At 47.2% G+C, this 13,371-nt stretch overlaps 1 protein-coding gene across 1 annotated transcript in view; it reads right to left on the reverse strand.

The window, feature by feature from the left end:
• The window catches only part of STARD10 (StAR related lipid transfer domain containing 10), a 67,882-nt gene that overhangs the window by 49,582 nt on the left and 4,929 nt on the right, over window positions 1–13,371 (reverse strand). The window lies entirely within an intron of this gene.

Below are 13,371 nucleotides of genomic sequence, written 5' to 3' on the forward strand. Positions count from 1 at the left end.
TCTTAAATCGTGGCGCCCAGAACTGGACACAATATCGCAGGTGGGGATCTGACCAAGGCAGAATAGAGTGGAAGTATTCCCTGAACAGGGACACGGGTGGTGCTGTGGGTTAAACCACAGAGCCTAGGGCTTGCCGATCAGAAGGTTGGTGGTTTGAATCCCCGCGACGGGCTGAGCTCCCATTGCTCTGTCCCTGCTCCTGCCAACCTAGCAGTTCGAAAGCATGTCAAAGTGCAAGTAGATAAATAGGTACCACTCCGGCAGGAAGGTAAACGGCGTTTCTGTGCGCTGCTCTGGTTCGCCAGAAGCAGCTTAGTCCTGCTGGCCACATGACCCAGAAGCTGTACGCCGGCTCCCTTGGCCAATAAAGCGAGAAGAGCACTGCAACCCCAGAGTCGGCCACAACTGGACCTAACGGTCAGGGGTCTCTTTACCTTTACCTTTATTCCCTGAACTGAGTTGGGCTGCATTATGTCTAAGGTCCCTTTTTCACGTGGCAATTGTCTTCAAGGCTGCATCCTCGTCTGTTAAACACATGCCATCAAGGAGCGACAGCCTGTGTGGTTTGTGTGAATCATGCCTTTCCACATATACATAATGGCAGGGAACAGCAGGATGCAAGCAGCGCCCACTTTTCATGTCAGTTGGGAAAACTCAGCTAATGTTGTTTGGAAGCAGATCAGGGTGGCTGTTTAAACATTAACTAACAGGCAGAGTCTCATAAGTGAGACGTGTCATTTGATGCCAAGATGAGCCAGGCTATCGGCTGTTCCCAGAACCGGCTCCCTGCCAAAACCTTTCAGGGTTAGATTGCGCTCCATGACGTATCCTGAACATCTATTGAGGGAGAAACTGACCGGGGAGGGAGGCAAGAGAGGTGAATGGCAGGTGCTCAAACAACACAAAGCCCCTTCTCTCTTTCGCGCAATCCGTTCATTTATTACGCCGATAAGGAGCGTCATAAAATAATCTTATCTAGCCGCTGTCCGAGTGGTGCCTTGGTTCTCAAACTTAATCCGTTCCGGAAGTCCGTTCCAAAACCAAAGCGTTCCAAAACCAAGGCACGCTTCCCCATAGCAAGTAATGCAAAATGGATTACCGTATTTTTCGCCCTATAGGACGCACTTTTTCCCCTCCAAAAATGAAGGGGAAATGTGTGTGCGTCCTATGGGGTGAATGCAGGCTTTCGCTGAAGCCTGGAGAGCCCCAGCGCCAGCCCCACAAGGTCGGGGGACAGCGGGGAGGCCGAACGCCGCCATCCCGTTGTCTCCCGAAGTGGTTTGGAGGCTGACGGCGGGGCGACCCCGCCGCCAGCCCCACAAGCTCCGGGGACAGTCCCCAGACCTGATCTGAAGGCGGGCGACGGGGAGAAGAGCGCTTCTCCCCGCTGCCTGCCCCACAAGCTCCGGGGACAGCTGGGAGGCGCAGGGCGTCTTCCCGCTGTCCCCGGACCTGGTCTGAAGGCGGGCTGCGGGGAGAAGAGCGCTTCTCCCCGCTGCCGGCCGCACAAGCGCCTGGGGGGGAAATAATTTTTTTTCTTCTTTATTTCCCCCCAAAAAAACTTGGTGCGTCCTATGGGCCGGTGCGTCCTATGGGGTGAAAAATACGCTAATCTATTCCAGACTTTTTTTAAAAAAAAACCTAAAACAGCAATTTAACATGGATTTTACTTTCTAAAGAGACCATTGATCCATAAAATGAAAGCAATAAACAATGCAGTCACACAATCAACCAGTAGCTGAACTGGGTTCCACACAGTCACAAAACCAAGACAAAAAAGAGCCACAAAACCACAAAATAAATAGCAAAAACAGACAGACCTCAGCGTAACACTCACAATGGAAGTGTGGTACTCCAAATGGAGCACGTTCGGCTTCCGAGAAAAGTTCACAAACCGGAACACTTATTTCCGGGTTTGCAGTGTTTGGGTTCCAAGTTGTTTGAGAACCAAGGCATTTGAGAACCAAGGTACCACTGTACAGTGGACCCTCCGGATATGAATTTAATTCATTCCAGGGGTCCGCCTGCACCCCAAAAATTCTGTAAGTAGAGAAGCCGCTTCTGCGCATGCGCGTGAAACCCCGAAGTGTACAGTTCCGGGTTTGCCGCGTTCACAACCCAAAAGTTGCATTACCCGAAGGTAACGTAACCCAATGGTCCACTGTAATCTGAAACGCCCAGACCATGTTGGCAGGGGCTGATGGGAGTTGTAGTCCAAAACTTCCAGAGGACACAAGCAAAGAGGCAAAGGACCTCAGGCAGTCAGGAGCCAGGAGAGACAGGGACTTAGCAAATGGTCAGAAGCCCTGCACAGCCTTGGGAGGTGCCTGCTTCCACGCTGCTTGCATATCCTGTTTTATCCATTATCCTTGACATTGTCCTGTTCTGACGGATTGGTTGCACGTTTTGTTTCTGTTTGGCTGCAAGGCTGCCCTAGAAACACCATTTCGAAGGGCAGGATATAATTTGTTCTATCCATAAATCAATAAATCAATGATGGGGAGGGGGGCGAGTCCTGCTGCTCCCAAACAGCAGAGAAGGAGGGGAAAGCTGTTTCCAGACTGGACAACTTCCAGACGCAAACAGGGGCTCAAAGGATGAGCTGAATCCCACAGCAGCAAGAATACTGATTGCAAAATATTGGAAGACACAAGATTTGCCCACACTGGAAGAATGGCAAACGCAACTGATGGACTACATGGAACTGGCTGAGATGACTGGCAGAATTCGAGACCAGGGAAAAGAGGAGGAGGAAGAGGACTGGAAGAAGTTTAAAGACTATTTACAAAAATTTTATAAATTGTATGAATGTTAAGAAAGTGCATGAATGGAAGGACTATGGCATCAGCTGTCTAGATGAGAAACGTAGGAAAATAAGTTGAAATATAAAGACGAGATTTGAAGTAAAGTTATGTCTAAACTAAGTAGTTAAATATTTGATGGAAACATTTAAAATCAGAGACATAACATATCAGAATTAGAATATAAGATTTGAAAGAAGGTAATAATTTGCTGAACATATCTGTTTAATGGAGAACGCAAGGAAGGGAAATGTGAGGAAGTCCAGACGGTTATGAAAAAAGTATATGAAAAATTGGGATTTTTTCTTTTTTCTTTTTCTTTCTTTCTTTCTATAGAGCTGTAAGTCATGATTTCTGTGTTTGATATATGCTTGGTTATCTTTCTTTTTTTCTTAAAATGCAATAAAATATTTTTTTTAAAAAAAGGATGAGCTGAATCCCCCTCTGCGCAAATTAAAATAAAAGGAGACACACACCCCCCCGTAGTCCAGACCAGTTAAAAGTGTTAACATCTCTTTTGTTGCTTGCGAGAACCGATAATCCCCGTCGCCTAGAAGACAGGAAGACAGGCCTCAAGAAAGTAGATAGAGAAAAGTGTTCTCCCTCTCTGAGAACACTCAAACTTACGAGCATCTCATAAAGCTGAATGTGGGAAGATTTAGTACTTCTTCATGCAGCACAGGGTTCAACTATGGAACTCCCTGCCACATGATGGCAGTGGTTAGAGTGTCAGACTAAGACCTGGGAGACCAGGGTTTGAATCCCCACTCGGCTATGAAGCTCCCTTGGGTGTGATCCTGAGCCAGTCACTGCCTCTCAGTCTGACCTACCTCACGGGGTTGTGGTGGGGATTAACAGAGGAGGGGGAGAAACATGTAGGCCACCTCAAGAAAAAGGTGGGATGTACCGTATTTTTCGCTCCATAATACGCACTTTTTTCCTCCTAAAAAGTAAGGGGAAATGTGTATGCGTCTTATGGAGCGAATGCGTGGTCCCTGGAGGCAAATTGCCCAGGGGTGAAAAGCAGATGGTGCTTTTTTTTCTTTTTTCTTTTAGAAAGAGGGAAGGGGGTGTTGAAACGAAGCTGCTGAGCAGCTGATCGGCAAGTGATCAGGAGGGAGATAAGGGACGCTAGCGATAAAGGAGGCTGCCTGGGAGTGGGGAGGTAAAAGCACATGGATCCTCAGGATTTTTGCATTGGCATCACCCCAAGTTCACCATCAGATCACATAGCATATCCATGGCTACAGCTTACACCAAAAAACCCCTGCACCCACTGTTTCATGGGGCCGCAATGGTGCAAAAACGTGGTTACAAAGCACGGATCCACATGGATCCTCAGGATTTTCGCACTGGGCTACCCCAAACTCACCGCCAAATCACATGTCTGTGGCCACAGCATGAACCACAAAAATCATACATCCACTGTTTCGTTCAGAATATTATTATTTTCTTGTTTTCATCCTCTAAAAACTAGGTGTGTCTAATGGAGCGAAAAATACGGTAAGTGCAACACAGAAAGAAAGAAAATTTTAAAAGAGGGTCACACCCATTTGTGCAGGAGGATAAGGCTGTGCAGGGGTGAGGGGAAAGGCACTTTGCGCATGCTCACAGTCACTTTTCTTCACTACTTCAGTACTCCAAAACAAAGCCCCAGTATTGAAAACAGGCTGCCAGCAAGATGTTGGACATAACATTATGTTTGCTGACTGGGAACAGTTATGGACCACAGGTATGAAGTTCACGTCATGTAATGCCTTAAGAGAGAATTTAATGAAAATGATCTATAGGTGGTACATGACACCAGTCAAGCTTGCAAAAATCTATCATTTGCCCGACAATAAATGTTGGAAATGTAAAGAAACTGAAGGTACATTCTTTCACCTTTGGTGGACGTGCCCAAGGATTAAGGCTTTCTGGGAGATGATATATAATGAAATGAAAAAGGTATTTAAATATACCTTCTTGAAGAAACCAGAGGCCTTCCTCCTGGGCATCGTAGGCCAATTGGTGCTAAAGAAGGATAGAACTTTCTTTATGTATGCCACGACAGCAGCAAGAATACTTATCGCAAAGTATTGGAAGACACAAGATCTACCCACCCTGGAAGAATGGCAGATGAAATATGGCAACCCTAACCGGTTCTCTCTTGGCAACTGCAACCTTTAGGGAAGGGCAGGAGACTCAGAAGGCTGGAGGTGTCTCAAGGACGTGCACAGATGCGGGAAAGGCTTATCTTTTTATGGAACCAGTAAATCTAAAGAGCAGGTGAAACTGTCAGGGGAAGAGGAAGGGCGGGAGAAGAGGAAGAGAACTGGTCTAACCAGATGCAGAGCTGAGTTCCCACTTACTCTTGGTCTCCTTGTTTCAGAGGCCTTGTTTCTGACACCTCGGACAGCCCTGATGCTCACTTAACACTAAGCCGTGGTTTATTAAACTATGGTGAAACATGGACCACTTATAAACGCCATCTCCAGCCCCTTCGAAAGATTCCATCAACGGTGTCTCTGAAAAAATCTACACATAATAATAATAATAATAATAATAATAATAATAATAATAATAATTTATTTATTTATTTATTTATTTATTTATTTATTTATACCCCACCCATCTGGCTGAGTTTCCCCAGCCACTCTGGGCGGCTCCCAATCAAGTGTTAAAAACAGTACAGCGTTACATATTAAAAACTTCCCTGAACAGGGCTGCCTTAAGATGTCTTCTGAATGTCAGGTAATTGTTTATCTCTTTGACATCTGATGGGAGGGCATTCCACAGTGCGGGCGCCACTACCGAGAAGGCCCTCTGTCTGGTTCCCTGTAGCCTCACTTCTCGCAGTGAGGGAACCGCCAGAATGCCCTCGGCACTGGATCTCAGTGTCCTGGCTGAATGATGGGGGTGGAGACGCTCCTTCAGGTATACAGGACCGAGGCCGTTTAGGGTTTTAAAGGTCAGCACCAATACTTTGAATCGTGCTTGGAAACGTACTGGGAGCCAATGCAGATCTCTCAGGACCGGTGTTATGTGGTCCCGGCGGCCACTCCCAGTCACCAGTCTAGCTGCTGCATTCTGGATTAGTTGCAGTTTCCGGGTCACCTTCAAAGGTAGCCCCACATAGAGCGCATTGCAGTAGTCCAAGCGTGAGATAACTAGAGCATGCACCACTCTGGCAAGACAGTCTGCGGACAGGGAGGGTCTCATCCTGCGTACCAGATGGAGCTGGTAGACAGCTGCCCTGGACACAGAATTGACCTGCACCTCCATGGGCAGCTGTGAGTCCAAAATGACTCCCAGGCTGCGCACCTGATCCTTCAGGGGCACAGTTACCCCATTCAGGACCAGGGAATCCCCCACACCCACCCGCTCCCTGTCCCCCAAAAACAGTACTTCTGTCTTGTCAGGATTCAACCTTAGTCTGTTAGCCGCCATCCACCCACATCACTTGGGAAGACAGACAGTGTACTGGAAGAAGCAAAGATCACCAGTGTCGAAGCAATGATTCTTCAACATATAGTCGGAATCTCTTTTCTTGTAACCTGAAGCCATGGGTTCGAGTCCTCTCCTCCAGAGCAGGAGAAAACAAGCTTGCTCCATCTTCCATGTGACAGCCCTTCAAATATATGAAGATGGCTATCCTATCTCCTCTCAGTCTCCTCTTTTCCAGGCTAAACATACCCAGCTCCTTCAACCACTCCTCATAAGGCTTGCCGGACTCCAGCTCCCATCAGCCCCAGCCAGCATGACCAATGGTCAGCACTGATGGGAGTTGGAGTCCAGCCACATCTGCAAGGCCACAGATGTTCCCCTACTCCTGTCTTTAGTGGAACAAGGGTCTGATTCTGCACGAGGCAGCTTTTCATGTTCCTAAATAGATCCTGAACTTCACAGCAAACCGCCTAAGGAAGAAGCCATCCTACTTGTTAGAAATGGTAATTGAAATTAGGGCATTTTTATTTATTTTTAAGACGGACCGTTTTCGGATCTGAAAAGATACAAAGCTGCCATTTCCGTCTCACAACTTGGGCAAGGATTCTGTTGCCTGCATTTCACGCCCTCGGTTTGCTGAAAAGTGCAACTGTGCAAACATATTATTCCTAGCAATGTGAACAAGAGAACACGCTCCAAAGATGTATATTTCTCAAAGCACAAAAAGGACTCTTTTTTTAATGGAGAAAAAGTTAGTGTCAGAAGCAAACTTGACACTAAAAAATTAAAAGCAGAGCTGGATTAAGGCCTAGGGTACGGGTCCACTGAAAATGCTGTGAAATCGAGTGGTAGGTCAGCACAGTTGCATAAAGCAATGGATGGGGCCCTGAATTTCCATCCACAAGTTGGATCTGTTAGTTAGGGATGGATAAATCTGTCAATCTAAATTTCTCTGTTTTCCACTCTTAAGTGGAATTTTGCAACAACAACAACAAAAGTCCTTGTGACAATTAGGCAGCTTGTAAGGGAAGACTTCTCCTAACTCCCCCACGTTTATCTGCAGTTTGGCCAATATACCCATTTTTGCAAAGCAGTTTTTGCTTACATCATGCAATTTGTATGCCGGTGTGGTGCAATGGTTAGAAGGCTGGGCTGTGATAAGAGAGTTGGGAGAGGCAGGTTGTTATAGGAATTCTAAGGTCTCATATATATAAATCATATGTTCATAAATCTACAAGGCAAACACATACATAGGTATATAAACCACGTGTCTGAAATAGTACAGGAGAGCAATCCCGAAGTCATTTTGACTCAAATATTCTCTGCAGTGACGGAGGAAATGGGAAAGCTTCCCCATTGTCGTTTGCTTACCAGCCTGTGACCTGGATTCAGGAATTAAAGTATTTACCATCACAAAAGAATGGCCAGGCTGCCCAGTTAAAGCAATCAGTGACCATTATCAGGTATCCTGGCACACAGGATTTCTGCTGTAGACAGCCTCCTTCTGTGATGTATGTATGTTGTTTTGGGGGGTGGTCTTGGGCTACGAGGGGGGGCAATTTCATAAGTCTTTACAGTGTATAAGGGCTTGCGCACCACTGTTCTGGGTCCCTCCTCCCTCCTGCATGTGGTGAGTGAGGACCCTGTTGCAACAGATCAATAAAGATCAGGCTTACTAGCTGCTTTGCTTCTCAATATTCTCTAGTTGGCCTCTGTTGTTTTCTCCTTCCGATAGGGGACCTTCTTAAGGACTCTATACAGGCTCTTAGATACCCCATAAGGGAAAAGGAGAGGGTTAGAATGCTGGGCTGGGATAGAGAGGGAGAGAGACCAAGGTTCAAATTACCCATGAAGCTCACTGGGTAACCCTGGGTGGGGACCACCCCCCAGGAGGAAAACGACGTAGCCCACCTTGAGCTCCTTCAAGGAAAGGTGGGATATAAATGCACTATATAAACAAAACGTGCATTTTCCTGCACATAATGATGTGCAATTTTGTTTATGTTTCTGGGCTGGAAAAGGGCACTGCAAGATTCGGAGATGTGGAAATTTCCAGCGATGGCTGTGTTTCACTTCACCTTTGTTTCGGAAGGTGCGAATCAGATTCACCTACGAATGCTACCTGAATCAGATTTCCGGCCCCATCCGAACCCAAACCGCTCACCAGTCTCAGAGAGCAGGTGGAGAGAAGGGGCTGGAAGGAGACCCATAGCCCAGGTTTCTCTAACACAGAGGAAAAATAACCTTCTTCCTGCCCGTTGTGGCTGTTTCTCTGTTTGGCTTTCAAGCCTGAATGCAGGCCTCCTCTGAAGTAGAGACAATATTCTTCTCCCTTTCCCCTTTCTTTTGAAGGAAGGGAGAAACAGGAACCTGTAACCTCTCTTGCCTAAGTGTGAATTTATCCGCCAGAGTGAGGTGCCAACCCTCCAGCAAGGACTGATAGAAGCTTCTCATTTACTCAACAATGAGCTAAAAACTGCCTCCCCCATGGAGAGTGGGAAGCTTTGTATCCGCAAAGTGTAAATGCTGAAGCAAAATGAAGACTCTTGCTTCTAAAAAAAGACCCCCGCCTGCCTCGCCTGCCTCTCAAGGCTTGGAAAGAATCGCTTTCAAAGGACACAGTGAACCGCTTCCACCTGAGTCTCTCTTCAAATTGCCACCTCTCTTCTTCTGCCAGGTTCTCCTCTGCCTTACGCGCTAGTCGCAAGGATTCAAGGTGCAAAGCTTTCCCGGCGCCACACCCCAGCGGTGCTGGGAAACTGCACCAGTTTAATTCCTGCCTGCTATGCAGCAATGAAAGGCGTGGTAGGCCTGGAACAGAATAAGGTGCCCAACATCTGCCCTTCTGCCGAGAGAAAACTCTTGCCTCTCTCCAAATGTAGAAGCCTGAGAACCAAATTACCTTTTTGTCCGCCCAATGTCTCGTGCGTGTTTGTGTGTGCTGTATTGGTGTCTCTTGGTGTGTGTGGGGGGGGGAACATAACCTAAAAAACTTGCTGGATTAGGCCAATGGCCTATCAAGTCCAGCATCCTGTTCTTGCAGTGGCCAACCAGATGCCTGTTGCAAGTGTGATAAGAATTTTAAGGTCTTAAGGTAAAGGTAAAGGTACCCCTGCCCGTACGGGCCAGTCGTGTTCGACTCTAGGGTTGTGCGCCCATCTCACTTAAGAGGCTGGGGGCCAGCACTGTCCGCAGACACTTCCGGGTCACGTGGCCAGCGTGACGAAGCTGCTCTGGCGAACCAGCACCAGCGCAGCACACGGAAACGCCGTTTACCTTCCTGCTATAAAGCGGTCCCTATTTATCTACTTGCACTTAGGAGTGCTTTCGAACTGCTAGATGGGCAGGAGCTGGGACTGAAAGACGGGAGCTCACCCCGCCGCGGGGATTCGAACCGCCGACCATGCGATCGGCAAGTCCTAGGCACTGAGGTTTTACCCACAGCGCCACCTGCGTCCCTCTTTAAGGTCTTAGATATATGTTAAATGTTCATAAATGTACCAACCAAGCACGTACATAGACCAGCACAGGAAGACCGACCTGAAACCATTTTTGATTCCCAAACTGACCAAATGTTTTCTCTGCAAGATCAAAGGAAAATCGAAAAGCCTCCCCATTGCCTTTTCCTTCACAAATCCTATCTTAAGGGTATGTCTGTCTGTGTTTGGATAGGTGAGCCTGTGACCTGGCTCAGGAACTATTTATCATTACAAAAGACTGGCCAGGCTCCCCAGGGTATCCAATCAAGTGACCATTAACAGGTAACCTGCCAGACAGGAGGTAAACAACACGCTCAGATTTCTGCTGTAGACCGCCTTTTCTGTGATGTATGCATGATGTATGGAGGGGTGGTCTGGAGCTCCAGGGCAGGGAATTTAAAATCTTAACACAAGCAGGATCTGAAGTGAACACAGGAGCCCTCTCCCCTCCTGTGGCTTCCAGAAACTTCCATCCTGGCTCGAAGCCCTCGATAGCCCTCGTCTCCTCCATGAATTGGCCTACTGCTCTTTTAAAGCTATCTAAGGTCAGTGGCCACCCCTGCTCCTGTGGCAATGAGTTCCATAACTGGGCTTGGGATGCAAACCTATTTAGCTTCACCAACCAACGCTGCAAGTTCGTGCCTCGAACACAAGTCTGCAAGGGCCTAAGAACCTGAACACGCCATCTGCAAAGTTCTGAATGCCAGGAAGTGGGCTTCAGATTGAGAAACGCTGCCAGTCTTTTGCACAATTTCATGCTGGCTCTGTTGGAGAAGAAACAGCTGGACTCTTAGATAAGAGCAAGGGAAGCTGTGTAAGACCAAATCAGACCAGCGGTCCATCGAGCTGAACATTGTTTCTCCTGGATTTAAGAGGGATCTCTCACAGCTTTCCTGGAAAAGCCAGCGAGTTTTAAACCTAGGACCTTCTGACACTGACCAACACTACCCCCTCCCAATGCTTTCTATGTGACATTTACGAACCTGTAGCACCTTAGAACATCCATTCGTAAGGAAATCAGCCCTGAGTGCTCACTGGAAGGACAGATCCTGAAGCTGAGGCTCCAAGACTTTGGCCACCTCATGAGAAGAGAGGACTCCCTGGAAAAGACCCTGATGTTGGGAAAGACGGAGGGTGTTAAGTTGTGGGTTGACATAGCAGACGACACAGCGATTTCTCCAAAGCAGCTCTTTATTTTGTAAGCTGGAACAGAACTGAACTGAGGAGCTCAGCCAGCCTGCTTATATAGAGCTACAGAACAATTGTAACTGTTGAAACGTTCTAAAACTATCCAATCACTAAACGTCACTTTCAATCCTTCATTTGCATAACTATCTACAGTATTCCCCTGCTGGCCCAGGGTGAGAATTTCAATACATAACAGAGGGCACAAGGAGAAGGGGACGACAGAGGACGAGATGGTGGGACAGTGTTCTCAAAGCTACCAGCTTGAGTTTGACCAAACTGCGGGAGGCAGTGGAAGACAGGAGTGCCTGGCGTGCTCTGGTCCATGGGTCATGAAGAGTCGGGCACAACTAAACGACTAAACAACAACAACAACAGCAAGCACCTTAGAACAAGTGTCTTTTAAAAAAAGAAGAAATGCCTTTTGGCTTGCGCAAAGTTTGTGGGGACATTAGATGACAGCTGTTCCCTCAGCATTCATTCATATGTTAGCACATGATGTCCTTAACAATTTGTACCGGTTTCCCTGCGAAATCGCCTTATCCACATAAGTCCACTCAGAAAGTGATGGACTCTCCACCACGGGCAGTTTTTAAACAGAGGGTGGATGTCCATCTGTCATATAATATTATATCTTGTTATATTTATTGCTGTGATTTAGCATTCCCTGCCATTTTCAGAAGGTAAGATTAAAATCCTTTGGTTTTCCTTCAAGCAGTTTATGCGCTTCTTCTTCAAACGTAGCTTTACCAAGCTACACATTGTCCAATCACAGAAAATAATAGCAGGTTTGAATTGCTTACACCCAAAAACATATTTTTAAGGCCCTCAATGAAAAATTGGGTTTCAACCCCTAAAATGACACACTACCTAGTGGGACATTCACCCAGTAGACCTGTGCCCTTGCTATCTACTTATCAAATGTATTTTCCCGCATTTTTCTCCAAGGAGCTCAAGATGGCCTAAGTGATGCTCCCCCTCCTCATTTAATCCCCCCATCGACCCTGCGAGGTAGGCTGGGCTGAGAGGCAGCCACTGATCCCCGAGGCCACACCCTGCCTGTGGCCAAGTGGGGATTCGAACCCGGGTCTCGCAGGTCCTAGTCCAACTCTCTAACCACTACACCACGCCGGCTCTCTTGGTTCCTAGCCATGCGTAAGGTCTATCCGTCTCCTTCTCTGAAACTCTCAACAGCATGGGTAGGCAAACTAAAGCCCGGGGGTCGGATCCGGCCCAGTCGCCTTCTCAATCCGGCCCACAGACGGTCTGGGAATCAGCGTGTTTTTACATGAGTAGAATGCACCCTTTTATTTAAAATGCATCTCTGGGCTATTTGTGGGGCATAGGAATTCGTTCTTTTTTTCCTTTCCCCCCCAAAATATAGTCCGGCCCCCCCAAGAAGGTCTGAGGGACAGCGGACTGGCCCCCTGCTGAAAAAGTTTGCTGACCCCTGCTCAACAGCATCCATCGACCTCCCCTCATAAATCTGACTCTGAAGAGCAACTGGTCAGCTGCAAACCCTCAGGGGAGGCCCTTAGCTCGCTCCCACCACCCTCACAGGGACGCTTGGTGGGGACGCAGAAGAGGGCCTTCTCGGTGGTGGCTCCTCCCAAGCAACTTCGAAACCCCCTCCCTAGAGAAGCCAGACAGACTCCCTCCTTGCTGTCCTGCCACCAGCAGATGAAGGCTTGCTTGTTCCAACAGACTTTGGGGATCTGACTGCTTTTAAGGAAAGGTCTGTTGCTCATATCTGTTATATGTCTGGTTTTAATAGATATATATCTATGTGCTTGGTCCATAGAGTACGGGACTCTTAATCTCAGGTTGTGGGTCTGAGCCCCACACTGGGCAAAAGATTTCTGCTTTGCAGGGGGCTGGACTAGATGACCCTCGTTGGTCCCTTCCAACTCTACAGTCCTATGATTTTATGATAAGAGAGAGTTTTAATTTGCTTTTTGGTTATTGTTTGCCCTCCCCTTACATTTTTAGCAGTTCTTATTTTTAACTGTAAGTCTACAAGTCCCTGTCAAGGAAAAAGACAGGGTATAATTAAATATATTATAACAACAATAACCACCAAGAGTAATCTACCAGGTGGTGCTACACTCGTTTATGCCTCTGTGCCTTTCTCAGGAGTGAGGTTTCTCTCTCTCTCTCTCTCTCTCTCTCTCTCTCTCTCTCTCTCTGTGTGTGTGTGTGTGTGTGTGTGTGTGTGTCTTTCTGAGAAGGGAGAATAGATGAGATTACAAACTGCGAGATGGGAAAACAGATTCTGGGCCTCTTAAACAGCTGCCTCATTCCACCATCTCCAATAGATGGAACTGATCAACTGGAGGAAACAAGCTATCCTATATCGTATCTCCAAGCCCCCACCCTGTTGAGGCACGATTTTGGAGGGTAACCGTTCCTCTTAACCGAGCCAGAAAAATAAAAACGTTTGATTCTATTATTTTTCAAGAGAAAATAAAAGAAATCTCTTT

This window comes from Podarcis muralis, chromosome 4, assembly GCF_964188315.1.
Source record: "Podarcis muralis chromosome 4, rPodMur119.hap1.1, whole genome shotgun sequence".
NCBI lineage: Eukaryota > Metazoa > Chordata > Lepidosauria > Squamata > Lacertidae > Podarcis > Podarcis muralis.